The sequence below is a fragment of the Ostrea edulis genome, chromosome 7 (assembly GCF_947568905.1).
Source record: "Ostrea edulis chromosome 7, xbOstEdul1.1, whole genome shotgun sequence".
NCBI classification, from domain to species: Eukaryota; Metazoa; Mollusca; class Bivalvia; order Ostreida; family Ostreidae; genus Ostrea; species Ostrea edulis.
Window position 1 is genome coordinate 45,150,545 of NC_079170.1, and position 12,148 is coordinate 45,162,692.

Here is a 12,148-nt window from a genome sequence, read left to right on the forward strand (position 1 = left end):
ATTTATATCTCCGAAACCATAGATTTTTGTATACGTGTTTTATAGAGTTTTGGTTTTTTTATTCATAGAATACGTGGCATTGATACTTAAAAAAATATTATGAAGATTTGAGTATTTGTATCTTTAAGACATGTTTTGGAAGCATGTTTCTACCAGGCTTCACGGTTTTAAAGTTTATTTTTTTTAGTGGAAAAAATCAAGGCAATATTTTAACCCTTTTTTTTTGCCATTTGCCGGGAGATTGTACAAGGGATTAATCTGCATATTTCATACATTTACTTCTTGATTTCAAAACCGAAACGTGCTATAAAATTGTATTTGTAAAGATGAATATGTTTCGTTGATCTATTATTTTACAACCCTACCCGAGAAAAGATTTCTCTTATTGAGACGTGTTTTCGCAATTTGTTCAAAGTTTCATAATTCCAAACTTTTTTTATATCGTTAGGATGAAAACGAATTTGAGGAGTTCTTGAAAAATTAATTAGCGTCTTCTTCCTCTTAAACATAAAAGACACTGTAAAAGAAAGATTTATGACTTATTGCGATTTATCGACGAAAACAATATGCCTGCAACTTGTGTGACTTTTCTATTTTGAAAAAAAGGCATCCAATAACAGCTCGTGGAAAATCAATGAAGTGCTGGACGTCTTTGATTTTGGTGATTCAAGAGAAATCCACACACAGTTTAATTAATATCAGCGATCACAAATCTACCTTAGAGCGTGGGAATCGACGGGTTGAAAGTGTCCATATTTCTTCATACTCCGTGTGGAGACATTAGAGATAAAACGTATTAATAGATAAGATAAAATAAGATAAACTTTTAATTATTCAAAACAATACAACACAAGCTTTCTAAAACTTTATACTGACATTTCCTAACAAAACAGTAAAATTTAAAAAATGAATCGAAACATAAACTCACATAAAGAACATGAGTAGAGCCCATAGAGATAGACACGCCATCAATATAACATCGAGAACAAATATAAGATATGCATGTAACAAATAAATTTTGTTTCACGTTCGGTCAAGAATTTTCCCCTTATGTTGAGATGCCACCAGCTGTAAATGAAGTACAACAAATTTCGGTTCCACACACAAGTACTCTGAAGTTGAAATAAAAGATATGCTTGAGTTTCTCATTGACAATATCTTCGTAGTCGTTGGTGATCAGGTCTTCCGACAGTCTGTTGGAATTCCCAGGAGTACGAATTGAGCTCCTTTCTTAGCTGACCTGTTTTCATATATTCTAATGAAGCAGTGAGAGTGTATTCAAAAGCTTCTACATGAGAAGAAAACATATCTTGCTGTGTCCTTCAACTCGACATTTAGATATATCGACGACGTTTTATCTATTGACAATAATCATTTCCCTTCATATGTTGAATTACGTAGGGATCTGGGTTAGAATAGGTCCTTAGTACCCCTTGTTTGTCGTAAGAAGCGGCCCTTCGGACGACATCGCAAAAACGAGGCTCCACATCACAACAGGTGTGCCACGATTAAAGATATCTCCCTGCTTAAAGGCCGTAGGCCCCGAGCATAGGCCTAATTTTTACAGTCCTTCATCGGCAATGGCGACGTCTCTACAGAAGTGAAGCATTATCGAGGGGGACGTTAAACAATATACAATCAATCAATCGTATGTGGATTCAATATGTATTCCTGTGAACACCACCCAGTGTTCCACATCTGCTTCGGTCTTACATGATATTGAAAAAATATATGATATAGGTATATTCCTTTGTTAGCTGACCTGTTTTTATATTCATATGAAGCAGAATTTATTCAAAACCTTCTACATGAGAAGAACAAATCTCTTGCTGGGGCCTTCAATTCGACATTTAGATATATCGACGACATTTTGTCTAATAACAATAATAACTATCATCCATATGTAGATTCGATATATTCCTGAGAGCCAGAAATAAAAGACACCACGGAGTCGTTCACTTCTCCTTCATACTTAGATATTTTATTGAAAGTAGACATTAACGGCAAACTGACAACTCAACTGTATGACAAACGGGATGATTTCAGCTTCTCCATTGTCAATTTCCCATATTTATGTAGCAATATTCCATTATCATCTGCATATGGTGTTTACATCTCTCAACTGATTCGATACGCAAGAGATTGTTCTACGTATGGTCATTTTTTAAAATCGAGGCAAGCTACTGACAAACAAGTTGATGGTACATGGGTTTCAACAATTTCAATTAAAGTCAGCATTTCGCAAATTATATGGTCGTTATAACGATATAGTTTGCGAATACATCCTATCATTGGGGCAAATGCTGTCTGATGTGTTTCATACCGATTGTTAGACTGTTCTTGGCACACTGATTTTGGCTACGGATAACTCCGTTTACCTGATCAGGATATGGGGCTCACGGCGGGTGTGACCGGTCAACAGGGGATGCTTACTCCTACTAAGCACCTGTTCCCACCTCTGGTGTGTCCAGGGGTCCGTGTTTGCCCGACTATCTATTTTGTATTACTTATAGGAGTTATGAGATTGATCACTGTTCATTATCTTCACCTTTCATTAAGGACAAACTAACAATTCAACTTTATGACAAACGTAATTATTTCAGCTTCCCTATTGTTAACTTCCTAATGTTTTTTTTTTATTTTATACGATATAAATTGACTTGAGGCAATTTACGCTGATAAATCGTGAAGCTAGCTAGTGCAATATCAAATTTGAAGTCGTTCCTATCAAGGGCGCTTGCTTCATAGCCTAGACTTTGCAAACTACATATATTCGTCACGCCATGCACCGAACAATGCGATTGTTGATTTATTAAAAGATTTAAACTACCACATGACTTACCATAGCATGCAGCATTGTCGCCAGTAAAATATGTAAGCAATTTACAGTTAACGATCAACGTGTTATTTATAATAATGTTAATCAATGAAACATGACGTCATGAGCTGATGGGTATATACTTGCAGAAAAGTGCCAACTTCACAGATCGTTCACCCTTACTAAAGCATCAATTAGGTGCATATCAATTTGGATTGCTTATATTTGTTGTAAGAAAAATAGGATTCAATCTCTGGTAAGAGAAAAAAAAATTGGTATTTGAGCTATTGCAAAAAATCTTAGAAGTATATATACTAATAAAGGACACCACAGGGTCGTCCACTTCTGCTTCATACTTAGATATTATATTGAAAGTATACATTAATTGCAAACTCACAACTCAACTGTACGACAAACGGGATGATTTCAGCTTCTCCATCGTCAGATTCCCATATTTATATAGCAATATTCCATTATCACCTGCATATTGTGTTTACATATCTCAACTGATTCGATATGCAAGAGCTTGTTCTGCGTATAGTCAGTTTTTAAATCGAGGTAAGCTAATGACAAACAAGTTGATGGAACGGGGGTTTCAACAGTATCGATTGAAGTCAGCTTTCGCAAATTCTATTGTCGTTATAACGATCCAGTTCGTCAATACAACTTATCATTGGGTCAAATGCTGTCTGACGTGTTTCATACCGACTGTTAAGCCGTTCTTGGCACATTGATTTTGACTGCGGATAACTCCGTTTACCTGGTCAGGATATAGGGCTCACAGCGAGTGTGACCGGTCAACAGGGGATGCGTACTCCTCCTAGGCACCTGATCCCACCTCTGGTGTGTCCAGGGGTCCGTGTTTGACCAACTATTTATTTTTATTGTTTATAGGTGTTATGAGTTTGATCACTGTTCGTTATCTTCACCTTTCATACACAAATGTATTATGAAGCAAATATGTTGCGGACTGTGGATTGATTTTACACACTGACACAAATACAAATTATAATTCAAATGGTAAAAGTGAAATAACTGGTATAACCATTTAAGCAAAATACAGCATCCTTTATTCGTGATGAAAAGAAATCAATATTTCAGACACCCTCTGCAATTTTGTCTTAAAAGGGTATAACAGCTTGTACCTTTTCAAAACGAAACACTTCAGCGATCTCGATACTTTTTGAACACTTTTTCTATCAAACTATTTTCCTGAGATCAAGAATCAGTTTAGGAATGTCCGGAATGACGACCAAGGCGGAGACAGATATCAAAATCCTAACTCCTAAAATGATACCAACTCCAGTTGACGATGGACGTTCATCTTTGGCACTCTGCGTTTCCGTACAGAACTCGACAGATTCCGTTTGTTGACGACGAGTTCGTGTTTGAGCTCCTCAATCTTCTTGTTAAGTTCTGCTGTCGTCAGATTTTGGACCGGATGGACTCTATCACAGGGACATGTGTAACTATCCTACAAGATCAAACGATCTCATTATTACTGTATATCGGGGATCGTTTAGAATAGCACCGTCATTCTTCCACTCGATGTATGTCACATTTATTAAGGAATGTCATGTGACAGTTACAAGAAATGTCCCAGTTTCTCCAAATACCACTTGTGTATCCTCTCCCTGGATGTTAACTGTGAATGACAGACAATTGTGCCGTGAGCGATATATATGGTTCCGTTATTGTATTGGAGTTGATAGAACACTATTTTAATTGCAAAACAAATGGAAGTGCAGAGATAATATTGTACCATTAAATCTCGTAACATACTGCAAACCATATTTTATTCATGGTTCACAACGAGTAATGTTTGCAATCGAGCCTTTTCGGAGCATGAGACAGACATTCAACGGCTGGTTTTTTAGTTTGTTTGTTTAGTTCATCCCGAATTTCCGTATACTTCCAAAGATATGCAGAAATGAATTAAGAGAAATGTTTATCATTTTTGGTCGATTGTTAGCTGGGCCCTGGTACGATATTACTATATACAGAATGTTTGAGCATTGCAACAAGCTATTACATAAATGCAGCATTATCTATCATTTTGAAGTTGCATTTCTTATACTCCAATTCATAAATTCAAGTCCGTAATGGCTCCAAGTGACTGGAAATTGTAAAACCGTTGCACTATCACTTATCACAGTCTTTTGACCGGTACAACTAATTACCCCCGAAAGATGAAAGGGCCCATATCGATTTAGAGACTCAAATTCTAATTCTTATCAATAATTATTAGTCATATTACATAAATCATGACAATAACAAGTCTTTATAATGGTATGTTTTTATCCAAACCAACTTAACACAGGTGTTTGACGATTCATAATAACGATGTTAATTTGAGTAGTTAGTGGGCACCAGTCAAAATGTGTGTGATAAATGGAAGTGCAGATTATGTATGGATATATTAGAATACAGAGTATAATTTTATATAATTTTGGTTGTTTTTACATCGGCAAACTTGAGTACCCTATATTTAGAGTTCTCTATGTTTACCCTTTGATAGTAAATTCGAACCCAAACGATATAATTGCCTGTAGTCATTCCAGGAATACTGTAGACGAGAGGGAAATTTTCCATTGTAACAATCCTCAGTCTTTTCAAAATAAGCAAATTTGGTGCTATTTTGTCTTGACCAATTTATTTTTTGTTCGTCGATGTGTCGCTGTCATCAAGCCTGCACGTATTGTTATTTTGGTTGTAGTCCATTCCCAAACAAGCAGCCTCATTGATACAGGATTGGATACAATCTGACAGGATATTGTAACGTATTTCCTTATACGCAAGAAGGCTATCAAAGTCCGTGCCTTGTCAATTCAAGGGTTCGAGGTGCAATTAGAATAGCAACTTTCATTGATAAAATAAGATTGGGAATGTTATTAGAAATTGGGCCTGCAGATATATACAAATATGGCCCAACCCTACCCAGGTTAATAATTACTATGAAATCAAGGAAAGTCAATCAACATACAAAGATCAGGGGTTCACCAAATGATTTATAATATCAAAACAATTTAACAATGGGTATGACCAACCTCAGCGAACGACTGGCTGACCTCGGACTAACGCTTGTACTGCAGCCTTATTCAGGACACGCAGTACAAGTGACAGCCCTTCAACCGCTGCACACACTGTAGAGCCTTATTCAGGCAGACACTGTGAACAACAGCCTGGTCGTCAGTCAAGTCCAGTACACAGGACAGACGAATTATGTGGCTAGCCTTTATCTGGTCGACCTCGACAGTGACAGGCCTCTTACTACTAAGGTCAGCCTATTAAAAGGACAGCCTCAATGCCTCCACTCTAACACCGTTACAACGTACGGAATCAAACACTGGCTTCCTCAGTAAATCACTTTATTGCTTGCAACTTACTCTTAATCTTGTCCACCACGTCTTCTCGCTCTGGGCTTCGACAATAACTGACTGACGACAACTGTTTCGCGCTGTATTTATAGTGTTAGGTCATGTGACTAAATTACGGATGTTTACATTGAAAACTACAATGTAGAACCTAAATGGTCGATGGATAAATTTTCGGAATATTACATTACCCACGCCTTCGATGTCATGCGTCCCGCATGAAAACAAAGTAATTAACCGATGATAAGTGTTGAATGATATGTAATGTGATTTATGCTTAAAATCCACAAAAATGATCAAATCCTAAAAATGTTTACAACTGTCAACGAATATGTACTGTACACTACCAGTGTTTATAACAATACAATTAAAAAAAATATATCAGCAAGTCATTTAAAAATGATCTTCTCCTTCCTGATGACCTTTACATCGGCATCACCTTCTCTACACTTTCTGACCGTTGTTGTCACAACTACCCTTTTCTTTGGGGAGGTCTGTGTGCCAGCGTCGACTCTACTGCATTCCACAGATGGAATTGCTGGCCCCATATCAACTTGGGTGGATCTGTCCACAAGAGCAATCTTCTCTGGAACAGGGATTTCCTCTACACTTAATCTCTTTCTTGTAAATGGTAAAGACGGTTGGGTTTTTTTTTCGGAAGAGTCTTCCTTTTAACAGGTTGTCCTCCTTCTCTGGATTCTGTCTCTCCTTTTTCTCATCAATATCAGGTTCCTCGTTCTCATCACTTGAACTACTACTTGACGAGTCTGTAGAGGAAATCTCACCTATAACATCACCAGGGTCCTGGTCCATCCAATCTTCATTTCCGCTTTCCTCATCTTTCTTTTCTTCATGCAGTGAACCATCTGCTTTCCCCTCACTTTTCTCTTGTGTGCCCAGTTTAATGAGTTCATCATTAGGCCTTAGACCAGGATGGCATCTTTTGATATGTCTCTTAAAATTAAGTTCCCTTATGTTGGTAAAACCACAGATTGGGTACTCAAACATTCTCAGAGCACATTCCAGGATGTGTTCCTTGTATTTTTCTTCTGCCCCTGATCGCTGTAAACGGTCAAAAGCCTGAGTGACCTTATTACCATTTATCAGAGCTTTAGCGACTAAACCACGAGCCGACTCCATGAAACGATTTGAGGATTCCATGACACCCAACTTTGGTATTTTCTCGTATTCAGGAGCTATAATATTACACATGGTAATAACTTCACTACAAGAAGGTATGGTGACATTGTCAGCAATAACCACTTTGTCATAACCAATCTTTCCTTCAAAGGAAAATTTCATCTGCTTCCCACGAATGACAATAGCAGAATGGGGTAAATCAAGTAAACAATTGTTTGATGCCAAAAAGTCAAGCCCTAAAATACCATCAATACCAACATCAATCACTGTAAATAACTGACTGAACTCCAAGTTCGACAGTGAGAAAGAAATTGAGATGGCACCCTCAACTTTCATAGCACTTCCATCTGTTGTGAGCACCTCCTGGTTAACCTTACTAAGGATTGGCTTTGGATTACTTATCACGGAATGTAATATGTCAGGTGAGATTATACTGACTGTGGCTCCTGTATCTATGAGCAATTTGACTCTGTTGCCGTTGATGGTTGCATCAACAAATATACCTGCTTCACCAGCTCTCCGACTGACCCCAGTACGGCTTGTGTCATTCTCATTGACTTTCTCTTGTTTTTGTTTAGGACAAGAGTCTGTCTTGTTTTTCCTTGTTTCTGATTTTCTTTTATAGGCAAAGCAGTTCCTCTGTATATGGCCCTTCTTCTTGCAATAATTGCAAACAATATCAGTAGACAGTTGTTTAAAACTCTTTGATTTCCCTGTTTCTCGCTTTATCGACTTCATGTCCTCTTGCAAGTCATGAACTGTCTTCAACAGTTTGGCAATGGCATCTTCTTGAGTGATAGCTTCCTTCAGATATCCTTGGTCTTCTGTTCGACGTCTTTCAGCCAAATTAAATGCATCAAGATCTACTGCATGGCGAATCGCATCATTAAGGTCTGTCGGCCTTGCTTGTTTCACTCGTAATCTCATATCACTATTTTTAAGAGCATCAATAAATTGTTCTGTCGCAAGAATTTCTCTGACCTCTGTTGGAGCTGTTGGGTAGGCAAGGTTGGTCAACCTCCGTACATCTTGTCCAAGTTCTGGTAACGTCTCAGAAGCTCGCTGCCTTCTCTCTCGAAGTTGTGCTCTGTACAGCTCTGTTTGGTTGGAAGGTAGAAATCGTTCTTCTAACGCCCTGCACAGGAGTCGATAATTGCATTTCTCTCCCTCTGGTAAACTTCCTAAGACACCTTGTGCTCGACCTCTCAGTGCTACTGCCAAATACATGCCTTTCTCCGAGGTTGTCCAACCATTTAATTCCGCACATATATCAAAATGAGACTTGAAGTCTAATCACGAGGTACTACCATCAAACTTGTCTGGTTTGACATTACTACTCTTTTTCTGGTCAAAACTTGCCCTAACATTTGGATGACGTCTTGTTATATTTTCTTCTGAGTGCAAAGGAAAATATTGCCTAGCACCATCTAAAGGCGTACTTGTTGAGGAAAATCTATTTGAATCTCTCGCATCATGATCTAAGCTACCTAACACAGGCATTCCATATCTTTGGGGGTCGTCCTAACAGATTTAGGTCTCGCACCCCATTCTTCATTTAAGGTCTCTCGTCTACTTTCAGGAATACCTGAATCTCTGGCGTTCCTTATGCTCTGATCAACACTGTAGCTTACTTAATTCCCTCTCTACTTTAGTTAGATCAGAATCTAAATTCTCCATAATAGCCCTTTATCCTATTTTATACAACAACATAATTCTAACTTAACTGCCCTCGAATCCCACCGCTGCCACCAATTTTTGTAACGCATTTCCTTATACGCAAGAAGGCTATCAAAGTCCGTGCCTTGTCAATTCAAGGGTTCGAGGTGCAATTAGAATAGCAACTTTCATTGATAAAATAAAATTGGGAATGTTATTAGAAATTGGGCCTGCAGATATATACAAATATGGCCCAACCCTACCCAGGTTAATAATTACTATGAAATCAAGGAAAGTCAATCAACATACAAAGATCAGGGGTTCACCAAATGATTTATAATATCAAAACAATTTAACAATGGGTATGACCAACCTCAGCGAACGACTGGCTGACCTCGGACTAACGCTTGTACTGCAGCCTTATTCAGGACACACAGTACAAGTGACAGCCCTTCAACCGCTGCACACACTGTAGAGCCTTATTCAGGCAGACACTGTGAACAACAGCCTGGTCGTCAGTCAAGTCCAGTACACAGGACAGACGAATTATGTGGCTAGCCTTTATCTGGTCGACCTCGACAGTGACAGGCCTCTTACTACTAAGGTCAGCCTATTAAAAGGACAGCCTCAATGCCTCCACTCTAACACCGTTACAACGTACGGAATCAAACACTGGCTTCCTCAGTAAATCACTTTATTGCTTGCAACTTACTCTTAATCTTGTCCACCACGTCTTCTCGCTCTGGGCTTCGACAATAACTGACTGACGACAACTGTTTCGCGCTGTATTTATAGTGTTAGGTCATGTGACTAAATTACGGATGTTTACATTGAAAACTACAATGTAGAACCTAGATGGTCGATGGATAAATTTCCGGAATATTACAATATAGTTACTTATAAGCTGTAATTTATAGAAACATCACAAGGTTACCCGTGCAGTATTGTACATGAAAGGTGGAGATATATTTTATAAATAACATGTATCGGTTTAGCTCATGACCTTTGCTGAACGTTTATCGTTGGATTTTTTAAACTGTAGATTCAGACTATGTCATTGATTTTACAAACACATATCTGTGTCAGCACATGCAAACGATAACATATTTGATGATAATGAGGAGGAGGAAGATGATGATGTGGCGATGATATAGATATTGATAATGATAATGTAATATGCATATCAAAATCAAATAAAATTCGTCACACTTTAACAAATATGTGCCAATATGAAATAAGAAAAACAGTCGTTAAGATATAGATTAAGCTTTTCACTTACGTGGTCATTTGAGTATCACGTGGAATAATAATATTGTTAGAGAACTGGTGTCTGTTTTGTATACTTTGCATCGTCCAATTAACACAAATTATAATCATCCACGTGTTCCTTCTGCTCATTTTCTTAACCATATATCTAACAACTAGTGAATCGTTTATAATGTATGACATTGTATGAATATGGATGTATAGCACATGTGACATAAGTAATGTGTAAACTTGTATATCACTGAATAAATTTTATAACAATGTACGAATATATTATATATATGTGTGTGTGTGTGTGTGTGTGTGTGTGTGTGTAGTGATTCCAAATGCCGCATTGATGACAAAGTGGATATGGTACTTCAACGGTGTTGGGGATTTAGATTTACTAGTGGGTTTATGGAATTATCCAGTATATTTTCATGTCACAAGCATTAGCAATTACTGATTACCCACATGTACAATGTACTTTGTCTTAGCATAACTGCACCAGTTCCTTTGAAGTTGTTAGCGGATATTATAGTACGATTGAATATTGTTTTACGTCCCTCTCGAGAATATTTCACTCATGTGGAGACGTCACCACTGCCGGTGATGGACTGCAAAATTTAGGCCTATGCTCGGCGCTTATGGCCATTGAGCAGGGAGGGATCTTTATCGTGCCGCACCTGCTGCGACACGGGACCTCGGTTTTTGCGGTCTCATCCGAAGGACCGCCCCATTTAATCGCCTCTTACGACAAGCAACTCGGATCTCCACGGAATTTATAGTACGAGGTTTGGTTGTTATGAATCATTGCTATTAAAAAGACGCAAATCAGCCATTCTAAACTCGTTCTTGGTTGTTTGGGATATGGCTTTTAGCATAAAAAGGGAACTTTAAAATGGAAATCTACCAACTCCATACACTTTCATATAACTGTGGAGCGAAAGCGCTTGGTGGCTTAGTAAGTGTGCCATACTTTTGATGAACAGCATTAAAAACAATGCATCTAGGCTCTAATACAGCTTATTTATGCTACTTTTGCATTGTTGTGAATGATTAATCACTTTAGCTTTGATATAAATACTATATAATGTAAATCCACAAAATTTAGGCGGTTTCTCAAATTTGGGGAGGGGGGATAACATTTTGCTGTTTTACAGTCTAACAGATTATGCTACACAAATATACTCTATACCATTCGACAGAGGAGTAAATGAGAAAACTTTTGATGTGTAGTATATACAACTTCTTTAATGAATGGGTCTGTCAGATGCAAGAAATGGGGGTATGCGGAATGAAAATTGCAGACATTTTTGACAATTTTCGTCCATATTCCTTCCATTATTCAAAAAACGTGCACAGTATTGGCATATAAGAGGCATGATACAATCTATTGGGTCACACTGCATGGTTTAGAACCAACTTTGTTTGATTTCCTGCATAAAGTCGACCATAAATGTACAAATTGCACTTTCTATTTTTTTTCACAAAAAATTGTGACTTTGCGACAGAAAATCCAAATTTAAGCTAACTCAAACATATTTAATCAGACTACAACCATCATTTCCATAATCTAGATAAAATTCTGCATCAAATCAAATAGGTTGTACTTTGTTCTACCTTGGGTTGGGGTCATCTTAGAATTTGACCTCGTGGCCACTGCACTTTAATATCCCATAAAAAGAAGGACGAGCATTCATATAACATGTTGAATATTTAGTAAATTCTTTTGTTATGATATCAAACAATATCTAAGCAAAATCAACAGCAAAACAAAACACATTAAAAACTTCATTTCAATTATTAACAAGACGAAAACAAAACCCGGAAATGTGTTTTCTTCATAAAATCTTTGGGACTACTTTTACACCCTAAAGAATAAATAAAAGCCAATTATTAAATAATGAGGCAA